Source organism: Amblyomma mixtum, chromosome 6, assembly GCF_055824585.1.
Source record: "Amblyomma mixtum isolate Tamu chromosome 6, ASM5582458v1, whole genome shotgun sequence".
NCBI classification, from domain to species: domain Eukaryota; kingdom Metazoa; phylum Arthropoda; class Arachnida; order Ixodida; family Ixodidae; genus Amblyomma; species Amblyomma mixtum.
The window spans coordinates 20207044-20229131 of record NC_143017.1 but is presented as its reverse complement, the minus strand read 5'-3'; the positions used below and the strand labels follow the sequence as shown (position 1 = coordinate 20229131).

General features: G+C 46.7%; 4 pseudogenes; 3 read left to right on the top strand and 1 right to left on the bottom strand.

The window, feature by feature from the left end:
• Window positions 1-1357: 1357 nt before the first annotated feature.
• On the bottom strand, window positions 1358-8857 carry LOC149338358 (uncharacterized; annotated as a pseudogene).
• A 759-nt stretch (window positions 8858-9616) lies between these two features.
• Window positions 9617-12374, top strand: LOC149338357 (uncharacterized; annotated as a pseudogene).
• A 1385-nt stretch (window positions 12375-13759) lies between these two features.
• On the top strand, window positions 13760-15864 carry LOC149338356 (uncharacterized; annotated as a pseudogene).
• Window positions 15865-18723: 2859 nt separating this feature from the next.
• On the top strand, window positions 18724-20162 carry LOC149338355 (uncharacterized; annotated as a pseudogene).
• The last annotated feature ends 1926 nt before the right edge of the window (window positions 20163-22088 follow it).

The following is a 22088-nucleotide window of genomic DNA, read 5'->3' as shown; positions in this document are numbered from 1 at the left end:
CCCCTACACGGAGAGACAGTTCTCGGTTAACTGCCGCGACACACTCAGCAACACACAATGCATATAATCTAAGCTAAAGCCCCAGATTATATTACATTATGAGAGCTTAATTAAGGGCGTTAGGCCTTTACACCCTGAACAGGCCGTCCAGCTGTAGCAGCCTCGATCATCGTCGTGCTTGTGTCTTCAGCAGCCCTGTCAGGCACAACAGTGCTCACGAGGTACTTGACGGTTCCTGTTTGGCAATGTAAGAAAAAATTGAAAACCACACAAACTTATAACTTTGTAAAGATCTCGCACAGTTCAGCGCTTCAAAATATTACCACATTTGTTCACAGGAGTATTTCTGAGAATCCACTTCTACAATACATTTTTAAAAACCGACAACGTGCAATCATCTTGAAATATGATATTGCTGCTCAAAATAAGGTACAATTTTTCTTCAGAGCTGAGAAGTGGTGTTAAGGTAGAAGCCTACGGCGCCAGTAGCTCATTTCACCCCTACCGTGTCCACCTGAACTCGGGAGGGGTTGACAATGGTGACAGCGCGTCGCGCGCTTCGGACGCTGTCCAAGACCGCGGGAAACGGGGACGAAGGGGCTGACGACCGTTTCCCATTGAAAAGAGATTAGCTCTCAAGTGGGTGGGGGTCAGTGGGGTCGGCGACTTTCGAAACGACCAAGCGGTGGACTTTACTGGCGCCTCGTTAGAGTGCGTATTCCAGGAAAAGTGCGCGGTCCGCCGAGTCGGGCTCTGGTGAGTACTGCGCTCCGCCCACTTGTATGTACAATGCCATTGCAGCAGTATTGGTTGAAATTGGGTGAGAGCAGATTTAATAAAGCTCCGCCCAATTATCGAAGGTATTAAAACCCGCTGCAAACAAAGAGCGAGGGGAAGCGCGCCGAGCCCCAGTCTCAGCCGCTTTTAACCAGCCTTTCCTTTAACCGCCTTTTTCTCCTGTTGCCTTTATTTTTTGTCTCGTCTTAAATAAACAAGTTTTCTCTATCAAGAAGTTTGCAGTTGCTGCCCCAACCGGCAACGTGTCGCCGGTCGAGTGGACGAAAGCGCGAAGCGCTCTTCGAAATGCTAACCACGTACAATCATCGACGAACCGGCCATTTCGACGTTTTACGGAAGAAACTTAACTGGTGCCGTGACCAGGAGGATCAGTGTTTTAACTTAACTTTCGATGTTTCAGTGTTTCAATGACCAGTGTTGCAAGTTAACTACCGGCAAGCCCAAGTACACTGTACACTAAGGTATGTCTTTACAGGAAAGGTGCTTGAAGAAAAGTCGAAAATCTGCCTCAGCACGTCTTATCAGAAAGCAGACTGCATTCTTAGTTTTGTTATCTTCCCTAACCATCCGCAGATGCTCCAGGGTGCAAACACCATCCACAGGTGTAGTAGCCATTGAAATGGGTCAAACAGCTAAGTCAAGCAGTTGGCTGTTTGTATAAGGTTAAAAACCTTGTTCCGCTTTGGCTAAAAAAAATGCTGTATTACTCTCTGTTCTACTCTCGTCTCTCATACTGTGCATTGGTCTGGGGAACAACAACAGGTCAAAATTATAACAAATTAATTTTATTGCAGAAGAAAACACTGAGAATATTTGAAAACTTTTATGGCAAGCCTCAACTTCTTCCCAGAAGTCCGCTCTTTATAAAGCATTTATTAATCAAAGCAAACCAAGTATATTACTTCAAGCTCTTGCAGTATATAAAGAACAACAAGCTCTACACTACAACAAGTCCTGAACCATGTTCACAGTATTCTCTCCACAGAGGACACAGAAGGACACCTATTACAAGAACAAACTATGGCCGGCAATATACAGGCTTCCAGATACCTTTGTGGTTGAATCGTGTTGATGAATTAGTAAATTTTACGAAACAAATGTCCAAACATTTTCTAAAAACCCTATTGCTCAAGCATGACTTTTGTGGGAATCCTGGATTTCCGCCGTCGCCTTTGCGCGGCTGTGCCGGCCGCCCGCGTTGTTTCTCCTCTTTCCCTTGCTCCCGCCTCAGGCGGTGGAGAGGCGGCTGGGTGACTAATCACTGTCATTTAGCCACAGCTCCGCCCCGGCTCCCCAAGGGCCTTTGCCATTGGCGCCTTTTGGCGGGAATCGGGGCCCGCTTTGGGGCGGCCGCGCACCGCGCGACCGTCCGAGCGGGGCCCAGAGAGAGAGATCCCTCCGAGACAGCGTAAGGTGCGTACGTTACTGTTTGTCCGTGCCGGCCTTTGCCGTTCGGACCAGTGCTTACTCGAGCTCGCCCGCACGTGTCCTCTGACCTGCAGCGGCTCGAGCCTGTCCAGCGGGGTCCAGCGACCTCTGACAGGCGTACCTTGCGTTGAATGCCCACTCTCTCTCGCAACCGGCCCAACGGTCGACACGAGAGAGAGATCACAGCACTGCCGCGGGGACATTCTCCTGCAGCGGCGTGCTAGCGGTGCGCATTACTCGAGTCGCTTCGTGCGCGCAGCGGAGCCTTGCTCCTCGCGCGCCCCCGGGACGGGGTGACTATTGAGTGTGTGTGTATCAGCTGGAGGACGATGTGAATAAACGTCTCCTTTGTGAACTTGGAGGCCTATTTCTTTGCGGCGAATCGCTCTCCTCCCAGCAAAGGTTGAGTGCGCCGCATCGGTGTCCCAGTGGTGTGTGGTGACGGCTGATCGGGGCCCTTGGCTCGCGCGAAGCTCGAACCCGCGGTGGGTGGTGGCCTGTGTCCACTTAGAAACCCACAACTGGCGCCCAACGCGTGAGCGACGGTCTCAGGGAGACGGAGCGCCGTGACGCTACTTGTATTGTAGCGGGCGCAGGGGGGCAGAAGCCAGCGTGTGTCGCGGCGAACCCCGGGGATTCATATTTGCTGGACCATGACGGGCTCGTGCTGAAATACATAGCCACCGATGACGAGTCCATCGACCCGTTCAAGGTGGTTATCCCCAAAAGTCTGAGAGGCGCACTGTTGAGATTCACTCATGACGAACCACTGGCCGGTCATCTGAGTGACTCCAAAGTTTTTGCAAAACTGAGTCAATCGGTGACGTGGCCCGGCATGAAGCGTGTCATTTTCCGCTATTGCCGTTCCTGCCATGTCTGTCAAGCGGTGAAGTTACGGGGCCTGCGGAAACCGCGCCGCTCATCGAACTAGGAGCCTTGCCTCCGTCGTTCGTGCAGCCCGCCCAAGCCTCCACTGAGGCAGGGGTGCAGTGCGCTCAGTTGGCTGATGCGGCTCCGCGAGCCTGCGGGTCGGCTGGCGCGCTGGGCTCTCCTGATACAGCATTGCGACTTTTCCGTGCAGTGTCGAAAGGGGAGCACAAACGTGGTAGCTGACGCGCTATCCCGTGCCCCACTCGCCTGCGGCGCCTTGACGCCTGTAGGCGGAGGGGCGAAACAGCGGACGAGCCGCCGGGCGGCAAGGAGGGGGAACCCGCAAACGGGTTAACCCATTCCGCTAACCAGGCGAGCAGCGCTTCGCAAAGCGGACGAGAGGCAAAGCTCTTCGTGAGCGCCTCGGAGGTGCCGACGCGAACGGAAATTTTGGCTGCAAACCTGAGTGGGGACGAGACCATGCTCCCCTCTGGGATGACTGGAATCGTTTTCAGCCGTAAGAGCTACTGAAAGCCCAGCAAAATGACCTTTTTTGTCGCGAGGTGAGCGACGGTCTCAGGGAGACGGAGCGCCGTGACGCTACTTGTATTGTAGCGGGCGCAGGGGGGAAGAAGCCAGCGTGTGTCGCGGCGAACCCCGGGGATTCATATTTACTGGACCATGACGGGCTCGTGCTGAAATACATAGCCACCGATGACGAGTCCATCGACCCGCTCTAGGTGGTTATCCCCAAAAGTCTGAGAGGCGCACTGTTGAGATTCTCTCATGACTAACCACTGGCCGGTCATTTGAGTGGCTCCAAAGTTTTTGCAAAACTGAGCCATTCGGTGACGTGGCCCGGCATGAAGCGTGACATTTTCCGCTATTGCCGTTCCTGCCATGTCTGTCAAGCGGTGAAGTCACGGGGCGGCAAGCCGCCTGGAATGATGAAACCGATTGACAGTGTGCGTCCGTGGCAGATGGCCACCTGCGATTTGATGGGGCCTTTCCCCAGGAGCAAGCAGGGGTTCATAGACTTGAAGGCCTACGCGTCACGGTCTGACGAGCTTGCGCCGGTACCCATTGGTATCAAAGGCAAGCGCAAAGGCACAACTGGTGCTGCGGAACGCAAGCGTACGGAGCACCGGTACAATCTGAGGCGACGGTCACCAGTGTGATTTATGCCGGACGGCGGACTTTTCCGCAACCGAAGGCACGCAGCCTCAGCTAGCTGGCGAGCTTTCTCGTCAGGCCCTACCCAGGTGAAGCACGGTGTGTTATTTTTGTTGTTGTTTTTGCAGCATGCTCAGTTCCAGCCTTGTGTGTTTATCAGTTTATTTATTTTTTTTTGCTTTTAGTCAGTTTTCTAGCCACTTTCGTTTCCTGCTGGTTCGTCTGTTTTTGTTCTAACGTACCAGACTTGTACATATGTAAACTTCAGCCCGCTCGTTCTTGCTCTTATCTTCTAGAAGGAATAGATTGGATTAGGTGTCGTTTGTACAGCGAGCCTTTTCTCATTTCCGGCCCGACTGTGGGTGGTGGGCTCGTTAAGGAGCCGTGTGTCGCGGTGCGAGTTTTGTGCGGCCCGTATGGAGGGGAAGTTGGCGGGGCGTTTGGGGTGATGGGGGGCGGAAAGTGCATCCTTTGACCCTCGCCGCGGCGCCTCTGGACGCTTCTGATGGGGGGGTCGTTGTCGCCGACCAGCGTCCGCGCACGTGCCGGTGTATGCGTGTTTGTGGCTGTGGCTGTGTGCGCGCGTAACCATGAGCCAAGGCGACGCCTGTGAGTTGTGCCGCTGTGCTTCTGCGTGAGCGCGAGGATGAGAAGGACCCCTCGCTGTGGCCAAGGTTACACATCAGGACGCCGCCGAACGTCCTCGCCCGTTTCAGCCGGCGTGAAGGGGGTGCACTAACTCTCTTGTGCCGAACGTGATGTCGTGTCCAAGGGCGCGAGGTCAGTGCTCTGCCGCGGCCCCGTCGTCATCAACGCACCCTACATCAACGGAAAGAAGACCGCCATCAGTCGTCGGCCCTCCCAACCCGTTCAACTTGAAGTCTGCGAGCGGTGAGTCGCCGACCGGCCCACTGGGCCGTGCCATCGAACTTTGAGGCTGGCATCCACCTGTAACACAGCTGTACAGTGGTATTCACATCTCCTTGTGTACCGTGTATATAATCTGCAGGCTGCTTTGATTTACTGAAGCGTATGCAAGTGTTGTTTGCCTTGTTTTTTCCTTTGTTTTCTTACGTTGTTCTGGCTGGAACTGAAGTGTAGCTAGTTTTTTTTTTGTGTATTCATTTCTTTATTTTGGAACTGAAGTGTAGCTTATTTTTTTGTGTATTGATTTCTTTATTTTTGGCCGCGTGCTTTGCCGATGGGTAGGAGGGCATTTAAGGAGAGGGGGATGTGGGAATCCTGGCTTTCCGCCGTCGCCTTTGCGCGGCTGTGCCGGCCGCCCGCGTTGTTTCTCCTCTTTCCCTTGCTCCCGCCTCAGGCGGTGGAGAGGCGGCTGGGTGACTAATCACTGTCATTTAGCCACAGCTCCGCCCCGGCTCCCCAAGGGCCTTTGCCATTGGCGCCTTTTGGCGGGAATCGGGGCCCGCTTTGGGGCGGCCGCGCACCGCGCGACCGTCCGAGCGGGGCCCAGAGAGAGAGATCCCTCCGAGACAGCGTAAGGTGCGTACGTTACTGTTTGTCCGTGCCGGCCTTTGCCGTTCGGACCAGTGCTTACTCGAGCTCGCCCGCACGTGTCCTCTGACCTGCAGCGGCTCGAGCCTGTCCAGCGGGGTCCAGCGACCTCTGACAGGCGTACCTTGCGTTGAATGCCCACTCTCTCTCGCAACCGGCCCAACGGTCGACACGAGAGAGAGATCACAGCACTGCCGCGGGGACATTCTCCCGCAGCGGCGTGCTAGCGGTGCGCATTACTCGAGTCGCTTCGTGCGCGCAGCGGAGCCTTGCTCCTCGCGCGCCCCCGGGACGGGGTGACTATTGAGTGTGTGTGTATCAGCTGGAGGACGATGTGAACAAACGTCTCCTTTGTGAACTTGGAGGCCTATTTCTTTGCGGCGAATCGCTCTCCTCCCAGCGGAGGTTGAGTGCGCCGCATCGGTGTCCCAGTGGTGTGTGGTGACGGCTGATCGGGGCCCTTGGCTCGCGCGAAGCTCGAACCCGCGGTGGGTGGTGGCCTGTGTCCACTTAGAAACCCACACTTTGTATTTGTGTAATTTTGTGCTGCTTCTTTCGTTTTGTTGTACCTGAATATGTATGTCTGTTTTTAGTATAGCCGATATTCTTTAGTAATGTTTCTTATAACGACATGTCTTGCTTTCAATATATTATAGTTAAATGTTCTGTTATTGCAAAGCAATCAGCAATTCTATGTTAGTCTACTTTGTAAGTATTTATGTGTTCATGCATGGCGCAAATCTATATGTGACGAAACATTGTGTGCTCTTTACCTGCTCGCTGAACGTCATCCGGAGCGAAAGCCTTTGTCAGGCACTGCAGCCTTTAGCTTTGGCTCCGGCTTTCTGTAGCGGAAAGGAACAAATAAAGAGAAAGAAAGAAAGTGCCGCATGGCCGCCAGCGCAGGTGCATCCGCACAGCAGCTGAAGCAGTATACCCGCGTAAGCAAGCACAACATTTATTTCCATGCTTAAAGAATCACAAAATAGCCAATTTGCGACAAATGTTATTCATTATTCGACGTGCTCTAATAACGTCAATGCGCTCTTTGAGTACAAACTGAACATTATATGTAGCTTTCTGGTTTGTTACTCTTGCAGCAATCCCGTCTATGTACTCAGCCTTTAATTAACTGGAATATGATTGAGCACTACATGTATTGGCTGGTAATATTATCAAACTCTACACAAATAGCGTTATGAATAGCACTGTACGTGAACTTCAGACCATACAGTGTTGCTCAGGTGCAGAGGTGATGGCTTGAATCAGCAGGATAAAAAAGCTGCTCCACTTGCACCCTCATTATTTGTGCTGAACTATCAGTAGTTGTGCTTGTCATTCTCCACTCTGCCTCTCTCCAAAACAGTGGATTCTAAGCTGAATGAAGTGACCAGCTAGCCCAGCAACACACCCTTTCAAGTTGCAGTTAGTCTATGCACTCCATCACAATGCATCATTTACAAACCAGAATAGTCTGAAGCTGTGTTGTTCGAACAGTTTCTATATTAGCAGAAAAAAATTACCTTTAAGTGCATAGTTTCCTTGCCTGCCGTCTATGTAATGCCGTCGGTTGACAAACCATCAATTTGTTTCACAAATGTGTTCAATAGCAGAGTCATGTCAGGATGCTTCTGGCCATACCAGAGTGGAGATACAAGCACATTTTTCTGTCCAATAAGTGCTGGCAGTTCATTCACTGTCATCTGAATTGGCCACACAGAAAATTTTGATGATTTGAAGACGGGGCTTCCGTCTGTGTTAATAGTGAGGGTGAGGTCAATTTTGGACGCCATTTTGCGCCTAAGCTCTCTGTAGAGGGCGCCATCTGTTATGTCTGCCGTCGCATACTTGTCAACAAAGTCTGCTTTATGATATCAAGTCTTTGATAACGCACACTAGAAATATCATTTCCAGAGAGTAAAGAAGAAAGCAACTTCACAATAGGCAGTGTTAATAACAAGTGCCTATCCTGCAGCATCTGCTGGCCTCTGTAGTGACGCCCGCACACAGAGCATGTTTCTCGCACTGCATTTCTCTCGGCGAGATCGCCAGTGGTCTCGGCAAGTAGCTTCAAGCAGTTTCCACAGTAGAAGTGGAAATGGGTGGCTTTAATTTCGGCCTCGACACTCTGTTTAAGTGATATTTCGTCGCTGGTATATCGTGCCGAGCAAGAACGTGCATTATTAGCCTTTGCAGGTCAAAGGCCAAACTCCAAACCAAAGTTCGCCGTTAATGCCAGCAAATTGTCAGCAGAAAAGCTACAATCTTCGTGCAGCACTTCTGCGTCGATGGGAGGCTGTGGGGCGTCACAAGGTGACGTTGACACCACTTCATCCACCGAATCAGCCTAAAAGTGGCCTTCAGCCGTAGTCTCGGCATCCTGCATAAGTTTTGTCTGTGCTGGCAGCTGCGCCCGCTGCGCGCCAGTATGTGGAGTTGATATCGAAGCCTACGCATGGCCGGCGACACTGCTGTGTGGTTCAGTAACGTCGGTGGCCGGCTGCGATGAATGTGACTCCTGCGCGCGGCGGGCTGATTTCTCAAGATAACTTTTCGTTGAATATGGGATGTAGGAGGCGCTGCCTGGGTGCAGCTATTCCATCCTATACGGCCCATACTCTCTCCTGTGCATTCCCATGCAAACCTTGAACTCACGATGCAAATGCTGGCTCGAACTGCCGGTAGCTTCCCACACCATAATGTTTACGTCTTGGATTGGACTGGATTAAGTTTGATTGCGGGCTACCCAAGGACACACATTCATGGCACACATAACCCACAATAGACGCTATCAATCTCAAAATAAGTGCTTGATTAACTAATACTTATGCGTTCAGTCTAAATAATCGAGTCATATTCATAAATATTTTGTTCCTAACAATTATCATTTCCTTATTAGTTATTCTGTTCGGAAATCTGCCAGAATCAGCCGCGACGCTGGGCCGGTTGAGCCCACTGCCCACTATGGGCAGTTATTGCGCTTTCGGGAGTAACCTGGTTGCGCGTGTGTTCTGTCTGGTGCACGTTGCGCAATTTTTCAAGACTTACCTCCTTGTACAGAGCTGGGCACCATGTTCGCCGTTGTGCGTTTTCTTAGTGACCGCGACAATCGCCTGCACGTGATTGAGGACTTCGCACCAAAAAACAATAATGACTACGACAACCGCGCCGTATATTCTGCTTATTGGTGGGACCCTGTTCACGACCCAAACAGCGGACACTCAAGTTTTGTGTCTGGCAGGTATGTGTATGCCCTCTTTAATGTTATAGTGTCAATTCATAAATGCTCATTTCTTACAGAGAGCGAAAACGACGTACACGACAAAATGGGGACAAAGAGGGTAATAATCCCGAAGATACGCGGTTCATTGCAAGAAGGAAGAGATGACGACGAGGAGTCGCAAGCGAAAAAAAAGAGCTGAAACTTTCGGGATTGCCGCGTTTAAATTGTTTTCCGTGCTTTCCTGTTCTTTCAGAGACAAAAGAACGAATAAGGCAACGCGAAGAAAGTTATTTATGAGGAGATAAAAAAATTCTGGAAGTTGTGCCAACAACGCGCAGTCTCTGCAGAAACCTGGAGCCCAGGTAAGAGTGGTTGTCTTTGAAGATATGAACGGCGGCGCAACAAGGACGCTAACAAGAAAGGGGACACCACATGCGCATGTGGTGTCCCCTTTCTTGTTAGCGTCCTTGTTGCGTCGCCGTTCATTTCATCATGCACCAACTCGCCCCTCAGGCCATTCTTCTGGGGTTGTCTTTCTTTAGAATTTAGGACTTTGTGTTACAAAAAAAGTACTGACATGACATCAAAACCTCTCCTAAACGTTACATAATGCAGTTTCATCCAAGGAAGAGATATTCATCTGTGAGCACATCATCAGACAGTGATGAACTATGTGCCAAGAGCGAGCTAATAAAAATTAAAAAGCAGAAGGAAGCCTGGAAAGGACGTTCCCAGGAGCTGCAAGAAGGCGAGCTCAAGAAAGAAATAGATTACTGAAATCTCGCGCCCAGGAACTACAAGATGACAACGTGTTTTTGAAAGCGCTAGTTTCAAGCCTGGAAAGGTGCCTGGAAAGCAAAATTTTTGAACGTAAGAATGCTTTTTGCTTTGCACTAATGTCTTTGCTGACCATGCACGAAAGATGATTCAACATGACAGATGATGTGCTTTTCTTAAATTTGTTCATTATTGCTTATCCTATACAGTCGAACAACAACAAGATAAGGCTTACAGTCATGGCATGACAACACGTTTGTTTCCTGTTGGCCCTTCATGTGATGCTTTGGAAACTATGCATGGGTTACATCAAAGGTGCCGTGATACAACACTTTCTCCGCTGCGTCATGAAGTCATTTTTTTTTCTTTTTTTGGTTGGTTGGTTTATGGGGTTTAACGTCCCAAAGCGACTAAGGCTATGAGAGACGCCGTAGTGGAGGGCTCCGGAAATTTCGACCACCTGGGGTTCTTTAACGTGCACTGACATCGCACAGTACACTTTTTCTTTTTTTTGTCAAAACGACTTGCCTAATAGTATGTGCTAAGCAAATGCTATGAGAGTTTTGGCTGTACCTGGTGAACTTGCTGCGCAGTGCAAAGTGTGCAAATCTAACGGGCTTGAGGTTTCTGGCAGCAAGCAGTGATATGGATGAAACCTGTTCATAACATTTACTGTTGCACCAAACCCATTTTTGTAGCCGCACTTTCTGTGACGGCTGCCACGGAAGGCTTGGTTGGGCGTAAGTACTTTGGTTCTTTATGTAATTGCTTGCATTTTAAAACTGGAGCTACAGTTATCAGTATATCTTTCTAACTTTAGCAGCATTGCAGATACTCAACAGGGGCCCCAGCAAACGTGCTCCCTGTAAGTAACAGTTCTATTTTCATTGAGAGTAAATTTGTTTTCAGCTAAACCAATGTAGGCTCTCAGATCACGTATTTTAATATTCCTTAAAGGTGTGCAGCACCATGCTTATCTGCTGATACAGAAGCAGAGGAGGGCAACAGAAATTCTAGAGAGCAGTAGCAGCACTTCCTTACACCTCCAGGTGAGCAGTAGACTGATATCACCGCTAACATTATAAACTTCGTTTTGTGTATGTCAGACAAGGATTCTTATTTTTCCCTCACTTGTAGCTCCAACTCGAGATTTCACTTATATGGAAGACGGTTCCGTGAGTAATACTACGCTACTAGGTTAAGTAAGTCAGCCACTTTTCATGCTTAGCGTTTAATCTGTTGGCACATACTCAGTGAGTCTTGAATAATGCCGCTGACTCCCAATGCCTGTTGTCCGCAGAATGGTTATCATTTTTATTTTACAAAAGCAAGGGCCTTTCCAGGCATGCTCAAGTTTGCAATTTGAGTTCGTGCCTGTTAGGCAAAGATGAACACGAGCATGAACCGAACACATTCACCCTTTTTATGTGTTGCAGTTGCAAGGAGCGCATATTATTCATGGGCTATGTCCTAATGATGGTGTGAAATGACATTGGCCAAACAGTTTCTTAGTTTTGCTGTACACTTACCAGAAGTAACATGCAGTAGTTTTCATGTTTCATTGTTGCTTACAGTACAGTTATTGATCCTCGGCATTTTCTGTTCTTGAATTCATTCATATGCATGTTGAAGGCATCTGCTACCACAGTGTACTTCTTTTATTTATTTGGGTGCTTTTTTTTCACGACCTCAAACAAGGTGTTATTAAAATTCCCCCATTATTTTCCTCTTTTCACAGTTCCATTTGACGAAATGAGTTGTTATAAGCGGCATATGTGCTGAAAAAATACTTAAAAACAAAAAAAAAACAACTTTGGTTGTTAAGGACACGGCACAAGCGATATGGGGAAACGATGTCCTTATTACAAGGAGTGTCACTGGGACGGCTTGTTCTAAGAAGAGAGCGTTGGGGGAGCTGCCAAAACAACTCCTGACGCTTGAGAAACTTGTTGTCGTGTCAGATACAGCTGGCATGAATGCTTTCTGTTGCCTGTACTGTTGCATGCCGTAAGTTATCTTTTCGCAGCAGGGCAGTTGAATAAAAATGCAGTAGCACGAACTAGCTTTTGGCATAGCATGTTGCCAAGGATCTGATTATATATATTAGGATAGCACACATTTCCTTGTACTTAGTCATATAGGAATTACCAAAATCATATACCTCTTCACCCCAAGCCTCTGCATGCAGATAAATTTGAATGGGTCACATTCAGGTGGCTGTGCTCGTACAATATTCCGGTGGACATGAAACAACACTGTGGCATATGGAATACAGGACAGCTTGACTTGATGGCTTTGCCAAAGCTGACAAGCCATGTGCATATACGTGCATGGTTGTAGTTTGTGTGCCATAAATCTAATTCGTGGCTGACTGCCAAGCTCCGGCCGCATAATTGGAGTCTAGTTGCGGCAACAGCTAGTATTTTTTATGCTTGAAATTGACTTTTCTCTCTTTTTAGAAACACTCAAGCACTGGGGCCTACAGAATTCCGTCAACATTGAGGAAACCGAGAAGAACTTGACAAGGATCCTTACTGAAAAAATTCAAGATTTCTTGAAAACCAAGCTGCGCATGCAGATGAAATTTTGAAAAACTGTGAAGATTCTTTTTTGATGGTTGTATTGGTCAAAGCTACGCAAGCCGATTAAAGTATGAAAATGTGTGACTGTGCTAGAACAAGATCGATGTGGGCTCTGTCAGTGTAGCACAAAGATGCCAAGCCACGCGATAAGCAGGTTTAATCTTTAGAATAAAGCAGCCAGGATAGCAGTCATGATTTCATACTTCGCTCGAAATATGCTGAAAAGTGTACCAGAACATGAATTTGAGTTCATGCAGGCGCAAGCTTCCCGTTTGGAGACGTTCTCCATGTCGACAAGTAACAAGTCGGCAGACTTTCTGCAACCCTCTGCTGGAACCAGTAGTTACTGGTCTCAGCTACTGGTTCCAACACCTACTGGTCCTAGTAGGTGCTGTGAATGTGCTAATAAGCCAGCAGTACTGAAACCAGTAGTAAACCAGCAGGAAACCAGCAGAAAATTTTCACCCGGGGCCGTAGTATAACAGTATGTTACTGCAACTTTGCAACAACATTGTCAATGTACTACTATGTTGCGCCAACATTGGACGACATTTCTGAAACATAATGCAAAAACTTAAAACTTTCTTCAACATTAGATAAAGTTGCTGCAATGTTACCAAGTAACATTCTGATAATACTGCTCTAAAGTGGTCTTTCCACATTGCAGCAATATTGTCAAATGATAAATAAATGTTGAGCCACATACGATGGCATTCCTATAATATTTATGTTATAGGTTAGTTGTTTGCTATTCAAGCTATTTCTGAAGCCCAAATAGAAAAGCCTGTACTAGATCGCTTCTGCTCACCGCTACAATATTAATTATAATTATTTTTTTACTTGGAATGCAAGCTTGCATGTGGTGTGAATACAGCTGGTGAGCAGTGCAAGTGTACTTTGTGACACCGATGAAGAAAAATATACCTCTATCGACAATATTTCTAAACAGCTGAACTCTGTTTTTCAATCAAACAGGCAGACTAAATTAAAACTGCCGAAAAAATTGACTTCTGGTTTCACTGACGCCCCGCAGTCTAATGGCCATGGAGACCACCATCACAAATCCAAATCGCGGCCACGCAGAGAGCCAGTCCTGCGACGTGCGCTCATCTGAAAACATGCTTCTCAGGGGCAGTCGTGTAAAAGTCCACGTTTTTTGTTGTTCTTGTGTATTTTTTTGGGGTCGATGTGCCTGTGCTGCTGTGTTTTTTGTAGTTTCTCTGGAATTCAGCTGAAATGCCGCAGGCTTGCCCAGAGGATCACCTCAGTGGTAAGTGATTTCCTCACTTTCATTGTTGGGCTGTGACACGTGTTGGTTGGCACAAAACCAGTAGTGTACATAAGTTACCCAGGCCCTTCGTGATTGTTTTATAAAGGCTACATTCGCTGTATCATGAAGAGAGTGAAGAGTTCGCTAAGTGAAGTGTCCATTCGGCAATGACGCTGAAGAATAGTAGAGGATATACACGGCGAACTGGAAAATTGTTTCGCAGTTGTTGATAAGGGTGGTGACAGCAAATTGTACGCAACATGAGCAGAGCAGGATCAAGACGTCTTTTCGTCGCATAATGTTGCTTTATCCTCTTTATCAGCGCCAGCCGAGGACGCAGATGAAAGCCACAGTTCCAACTTGTCAGATTTTGCACCTCTAGAAGCATTTCTGACATAGGAAGTGCAACGTCAGACTTGTCGCAGATTTATGAGGATGACGAGTTGTGGAGTATGAAGAGAGGATGACACATGAGTCTGGTGACGCTACTCAATGTCTAGAGTATGACCTGCGTGTATGGGCTATCAATAGTCAATTGCCTGCTTCACACCTAAATTCCCTGCTTAAAGTACTGAAGCCATACTATCCAGAGTTACCCACAGATGCTAGAACATTGTTAAAGACGCAGAGGCATACTGTCCAGCAGTGATGACCGATGGTCATTACCACTATTTTGGAATTTCTCGTTATCTGGAAGAACATGTTGCATATGTTCCTGCAGGTTGTCGGACATTGTCACTCATTGCGAGCGTTGACGGCCTTTCGCTCTCCCGCAGCCCGAGGAAGCAATTCTGTCGATTCTCGTGATTGTAAAGGAAAGTTCACAATCTTCTCCATTTGTTGCTTCTCTCTATGAGGGCGACAGCAAGCCTGGAGATGTGACCTCATACTTAAACGATTTTGTCTCCGTAATGAGGAAGCTGCTTGAGGAGGGCCTTTGTACAATGGCAAGGTCTATGCTGTGAAAATCCATGCATTTGTGTGTGATGCCCTAGCAAGGGCTTACATCAAATGCATTAAGGGTCATACAGCCTGTTGTGGATGTTAAAGTGCACTCAAAAGGGTGCGTACTCTGCACTTTACAGGAAAATCATTTTTTTCATGACAGCCCCTTGCGCAGTGATGAAGATTTCAGGAGCTTTGCCCAAAAACATCCCTACCATAGCGAGTCTCCACTGCTGTGTTACGGTGTTGGGATGGTCACACAGTTCCCACTAGACTATATGCACCTGGTTTGTTTGGGGGTAATGAAGAAACTGCTGGTCTGTTATTGGACATCTAAAAAGCCATCAGCCTCAAAAATGTCGTCACAATCAAAGCTTCATGTATCCACGATGCTTGCTAGTTTTTGTTTGTGAGTTCCAAGTGAAATGAAGCGCAGGCCACGATTACTGCAATTTTTGGAGCAGTGGAAAGCGGTTGAGTTTAGGAACTTTCTACTCTACTACGGACCACTTGTGCTCAAAGGAAATTTGGAAAGGAAGTTTTACGACCTTTTTATGAAGCTTAGTGCTGCTATTGCTATCCTTGCATGTCCAGATTGCGCAGTGCACAACTTGGACTTGGCGGACACCTTCTTCAAGAGTTTGTAGCGGGGGCTGGCTCCCTATATGGAAAGGGGATTTATGTCTATAACGTGCACTCATTGTTGCACCTAGCTGACGATGCCAGAAGATTTGGCCCTCTTGATGACTTTCCAGCCTTCGTTTTTGAAAAGTTTTTTTCATAAACTGCAGACCCTAGTAAGGACGAAGGCAAGAGCTCTTCAGCAGGTTATCAAGCGCCTCAGAGAGAAACGCTTTCTTTGTAATGTTTCCGTAGGCCCTCTCAATTCATACCCAAGGCTGTCAGGAGAGCACTCTAATGAACCTGTGCCGCCAGGATTTCAAGGCAAGCTCTTTGCTAGAGTTCGAAGGAACTGTGCTAAAGCTTGGCAGGCTGGATGATTGTTTCCAGCTTAAAAAAGGTCACATTGTATTAGTAACTAATATGTTGCGATCGGTGCCAGGGGCCAGCATCTGCGGGCACTATTTTACAACTTGACTTACTTGTATTCGCATCCATTGCCGTCTTCAGAGCTCCTGGTTTTTGCTGCTAAAGACCTTTCACAAGGTCTTTCTGTGTGGCCTGTTGATGAAATTAGAAACAAATGCATGTGCTTGCCAAGTGGAGAAGATAATTATGCAGTGTTTCCTCTATTGCACACATGCCATTGTTTGGTCCACTGAAATGGACTAAATTAGTCAAGTACAGCCTATGCTCGTATACTTGGCCATTTAAACTGCTCATTTAATTCGACCTGCTCTTCTCAAGGTCATGAGATTGAATCCTTGCCAGAGTGGCTACCTTTGGACGCAGTGAAAATGCGTGTTCTGTGTGACGTCAGTGCGTATTAAAAGAACCCTAAGTGGACAAAAATTAATTGGCAGCCTTCCGTTTTTGTGTCCTAAAAATCCATGTGCAGCTTCGGAATGTTAAACCTCTCATTTCACCTTATCATTACCTGCAGTACAAGGGTAGCAGTTGCATTGCAGAGTAATGGGAAAGGCAATATTTTCAGGGATCACTGGTTGATTTCGTAAAATGTAAAACTTGCCTATCAGGAAAGGTAAAGTACAGTAATTTACCCATTGACGCGAGTTTAAAGGCGGCAAAGAGGCATCATAGCAGAGGGCTTGTTTTTCACATTTGACCTTCATCAAACGGCACCCATCATAGCTAGGATTCCATCGCATTAATTCAGTTTTCTTTATTTTATAATTTCTGGGGGGAAGACATACAGCATCGTTCTTTTAGAAGATGAAGATGCAGTTTCTGTCGTTCCCACTTCGTGGATTTCGGAAAACACAGGTGGCCACCGTTCAAGAGCACCGCAAAGATAACTGCTGCCATCAAAGAGCAACAACCGCCATCAAGCGACTGGAAAAGCTACGGATGTCGAGTGTTGTGGTCATGTGGTAAGCTTCTTGCCCAAGTTTCTAAAAAACAAGTTCAAGTTGGTAGCTTATCTTCATATACTATCAGTATGATAGTAAATTTTTGGCAGTATTATTATGTAAACTTTTGGCTTCAAAATTATCTTCGTTGAACTTTATAATTAAGGTATCTGCAATTTTATAGTCTTAGTACCAGAACTGTTGGCTTTTGTGTCGAAACTAGAGGAGGTGGCAAATATTAAGTAGATGATTATACTAAACATATTAATTTTGCCATGTCGTTTTTATACTGTACTGTTATTTCTTTCACCACTCAGTGTTCAACAGCTCTATACATATTTGTTTGTCTCTTTAAAACTAGTGCTTTGCATTCCATTTCTTTTTGGGCAATAAATATTACATTCACTCTTTTTAGGCAGCTATCAAAGTACAAGGCTAAAAGAGCAACAGGCAGAATTTACGTCAGGTCTGGCCTCAGATGCTGAAGTAATTCAACAAAGGCGAAAGAGGTGGCCGCCATCACGCCTAGAGTTTTCAGATGAAGAGAGAATCGCCTTTCCTGATGAGCCTCTAGTTATCCCTCTACGAGGAGAGTGCTTTAATTGTTCACAAAAAAATTGCGAAGCTTGTTTCAAGACCAGCACCGCCAAAAATTGTGAAATCATCAAGGTTCAAGCGCCAGCCACTTGCCTCACAGGATTCCCAGATACAAGCAGCCTCACCTAGCCAGGAAGTGGCTTTAGATAACTGCAATTATTTTGCTGAAAATAAGAAGGTTTACCAGAATGGTAGGGGCTGCTGCCAGCCTTTCGATTCAATTATTACGCTTGCGACATGAGTTGCAGGTCTCAAGAGTTTGTCCAACTTCATGAACAATCTGTGAAAAGTCTGGTGCATTTTTAATTCTGCAAAGTTTGTAGAAGGGCTATAGTTGATTCTTAATTTCATAAGTGGAGCGTAAAGACAGACGAGAGCAGACCGCCATGTGTGCTATGACAAAGGGAAGGTGCAGGTTGCATGATCATGCGAATGTCCCATTACATTTATTACATTACATTATGCATTTTATAGACGGTGTTGCTCTGACAGTGCCTTACTGAATGTGTTTAACCATGGTTACGCATCTGTTGGTGTCATATGCAGGTGCCAGCCACTTCTGTGATCTTACCGTAGTAGGATACAACTTAAAAATGAAGTTGGTAATACTGGGCCATGGTTCACATTCTCTATATTACTGTGCTGACCAATCAGAACAATAAATGAAATCAGCTTTTAGTGTTTTACTTTATCAAACGAGCTTGAGCATTAAAAATCTTGGTCTTATCATTTCGTCTGGTGATTAGCTTCTTGTTAAGGTAACAAAAGCTTTTAAAACGGACTACTTTCTCTTACAGCGGAATTCAGAGTGGGCATCCCGAATGTGGGCGGAGCTTCACTGCACTTAGGTTGCATCCAACCATGGTGTTACAGTTTAGCATGGAAAAGTTGGTCTCCTCAGTTGTAGCAGCGACATGATCACATATTGGTGATTGCCATAAGTTAATCTTATTTAATTCTATTCATTTACTTAAACATTTTGCAGCTACATGTGGAGCTCTAGCAAAAGTAGGATTGGAACGTAAATAGTAAGTCTTCAAAGTGCGAGACGTCTTAATTTATTTCGGTGCGCTAACAGGCAAATATGGTCACGGTAATATTAGATCTCTTAAATTTAGACAATACTTTTTGGGAAAACGTACTTATGTTAACATTAAAATATTTGCATAATATGTCTAATTCATCATTATTAAGTCTGACTGTTGAAGCATTTGTTTTATATTTGCATTTCTTATACTTTTGATTGCAGCACCAGTACTCTGGCTCTTTTAAAGATCCACTGAAGATACGTGCGCATGTTTCTGCGTGGTGTTCTTGTATTGGATATGCAAAGTGTTATTCATGCACCTTAAGTTATGCCCTTTGCAGAACATCGGTTAAAGAAAGAAATGACCAGAATCCTTTATTTAACTGTTACTACAATTTCGTAGGTGGATTGCTTTGCTTGCAGAAATAATGAAGACACTACTTAGGTTACTGCTTACATAAGATTAAAACCAATACAGTGAAATGTTTTAGCTTGATCAGGTTACTTTGATGTTCTTTATTTTAGCCATGATTGGAATGTTGCTCAAGGAGCTGAAGGGCATAAGAGCTCAGGTAGATTGTCTAGAAAAAGCCATGCAGAGGACGGAGCAAGCCATCACTCAAAATAAGCTACCAGGTGCAGAACCTGTCAGCAGTGCCATCCTTGAACTACTTCCTCTGTCAACCCATCAGAGCCTTGAAGAACTGGAATGGCAGCTTCATGACTCCAAAAAATAGGACAGACCTCGTAAGTTAAATTTTTAGAGCGCAGCTCTTTGGCGTCCGTTCCTGGGTTTCGCGTCGTCGTCGGCGTCGGCCTCGTAACCAGCTCCGCCCCCCTTTCATCCCCCCAGCGCTAGCAGCGACCGACTGATACCGCTGGATGCCGCTGACGCCGCTAGAGAGTCAAGATAACGTGACTGCATAGAACACCGTCGCCGCCATGAAGAAAGAGGAGGAAAGGGTCCCCCCCCCCTGTTCTTGTGTGGCGGATAGGGTGCTCTTCAGTTGCCGACGCGCCGGTTGCCGACGCGCAGTTGTCGACGCGCCGACGATTACGTTACTTTACGTTCTGTGATAGCGCCGACGCGCAGTTGTCGACGCGCCGACGATTACGTTACTTTACGTTCTGTGATAGCGCCGACGATTACGTTACTTTACGTTCTGTGATAGCGCATACATGTGTTGCTCGATTTCTTTGCCTCAATCTATCGAAAAGGTGAAACAGCTTATTTGCTGCGCTCAAATTTCGCATTAGGAAGTAACGTAATCGTCGGTATTTTTTTTCTTTGCAAGTACAAGTGCATAAAATTTTATGTGGATGTCTTTTTTTTTCTAGATGGCCCATTTATCTCCAGTCGTTGAGACATCTGTTCAAGATTCTGTCCGCAAAATTATGCGCAGATGCATGTGCGACACGTTGGCCCTGGACTTTTCTCTAACTGGGAGAAAAGGAAAAAGGCCATTCATTGGGCTATACCTGCTCCAAGTCCTCACAGGTGTGCTATTTATATATCTCTCATGTGTAGCATGCATACGCACATCCGCATTTCAGCATGCCATGCTTTCTAAGCTGTCAGTTAATGATGCATAGGCTTGAAGCACTGAATGCATTTCCTATGTAAGAAACACAAGCAGTACATTTTTTGATATTGCTAGCATAGGCTTTTCCTAGCATGCTATCACTCTGCTGGTTTTCTGCTTTGCCTATTTTAACGCAGCGGGATGAGGCCGTTGTTCAGCACAAGGCATGCGGATTTCTCTTATCTACTTTAACCCTCTTCCCCAAGCGAATCAATGTAGCCTTGTTTTTGGCGACTCATTCATTTTTTTTCATTTGTTTTTCAGAAACGCTGACGAGTAATTTTGCGCAGGCCACAGAATCGCAAATACACCTTTCTATAGCCGAATGGCTCCGTTATGCGCCATCAAGACATCAAGACCCTACATCATTAGCCAGACTATAGCCACTGCAGGGTGAAGGCCTCTCCCATTAACCCTGTCCTGTGCTAGCTGCATCCACTTAACGCCTGCACCCATCATCCTCCCACAAAAGCTAGTGATCTAGCTTATGCAGCGCCGGAAGAATTAGATATTAGCAACTTTGCCTTTCAGATTGTGCACAGCAGTGAGGCTGAAAAAATATACTATAGGCTTGGTCTGCCCTCTTCGCTCGGTTTACATTTTTCAGCCGCCCTTTATTGCACAATTAAGAAAAGACAAAAGAAGTGATGTGCCACCACTTCCTGTGGGTTGCGCCTTCAGCTACAAACGTCCTTGTGGTTTTAGGCAAGACAGTGCTTGTAGTAATGCAGGATTCAAGCGAAACAGCAACACTGACCATCGCTGTGACGAGCGAGAATGGAAATTTTTGTCTTGTAATTTACTGACTCGCTTTTCAGGACTTATAGGTGGCATGAATAGTGACACACTCCGAACTCGCCAACTTGGGCCAAGAGGCTCGACGGGTTCCTGTGGATGCATACAACAAGTCATGGGTGGCGGCATAGTTCCTAATGCATGGAAGACCAGTAGTCTAGTTCCACTCCTTAAACCAGGAAAATCACCACTCGACATTTCAGCATACCGCCCGATTGCACCCTCCAGCAATGCCGGGAAAGTCATGGAAAGAATGTTGTTAACACGCGTGGAATGGTACCTGGAGCGATACCAAATCTACCCTGGATTTATGTCTGGGTTTCGACGTGGCCGCTCTTCCAACGACAATGTGGTTGACCTTGTAGCATCCGCCCAGCACACAAAAAAATTTGAAAAGACTAACAGTGCCACTGTTCTTGGACATCAACGGTGCCTACGACAACGTAACACATCAGGACATTTTGGACGCACTAGAAGCTGCTGAGATTAGAGGCGGCATGTTCAGCTGGATACGCAGCTATTTGGCAAAGAGGTCGTGTTTTGTCCAGACTGAAGGCGGACCAACCTCTCTGCACCTAAATTCGCGTGGAGTCCCACAGGGTGGAGTGCTGAGCCTAACTCTTTTCAACCTTGCTCTCATCGGCCTGGTTGACTCATTGCCACAATCTGTTAAGATCTAATTATAGGCCGATAATATCTGTATTTGGGCATCAAGCGTGACCTGTCCCCAAGTTTGTGCGGAACTACAAAAGGCGGCAACGACACTGACGTTATACCTTCGTCACCAGGGCCTAAATATTTCTACCAAAAAAATGTTCCCTCGTGCCATTCACACGAAAAAAAATGAGAAGTTACCCCGTATATATTAACGGCAACGCCATTCCCTATCAGAGAAGCCACCGCTTCCTTGGCATTATTATCGATAGGAACCTCTCATGGAGTCCCCATCTCTGCGATATGCGAAGGAGACTGACAGCGATTCTTCAGATTCTCTCCTTTCTCGGGGGAAGCCGTGGGGCGCATCTGTGCACTCGATGCTTCAACTGTACCGTTCGCTGTTCCGGTGATACATGCGGTATAGCTTTCCCATTTTAAACAATATTAGAAAGACAATCCTTCAGACACTTAAAAGAGTTCAAGCGCAAGCTCTACAAATCTGTTTTGGATTACCTAAATGTGCCTCAACGGCAGCCACTATTCTTGTCGCTGTGGAGCATCCTGTTACTACATACATTCCTGTTGAAACCATGCGAACACACATTCGGCACCTCACACGAGTTTCGAGTCATCATCTTGCAGCTCTTCCCGTACTCAAACCACATACTGCATTTGCAAAAGTAACTGAAGCTCATCGTGTCTATCTTCCATCGCAGTTCACCCATGCTTCAAGACCATGCTCACCCATATGGAGTCTCCATGAACCTCGGGTACACCTGTCTATTCCGGGAATTGCTAAGAAATCTGGTTTACCGTTGCCTGCTCTCAAACAAATGACACTGCATAATCTGCATTTT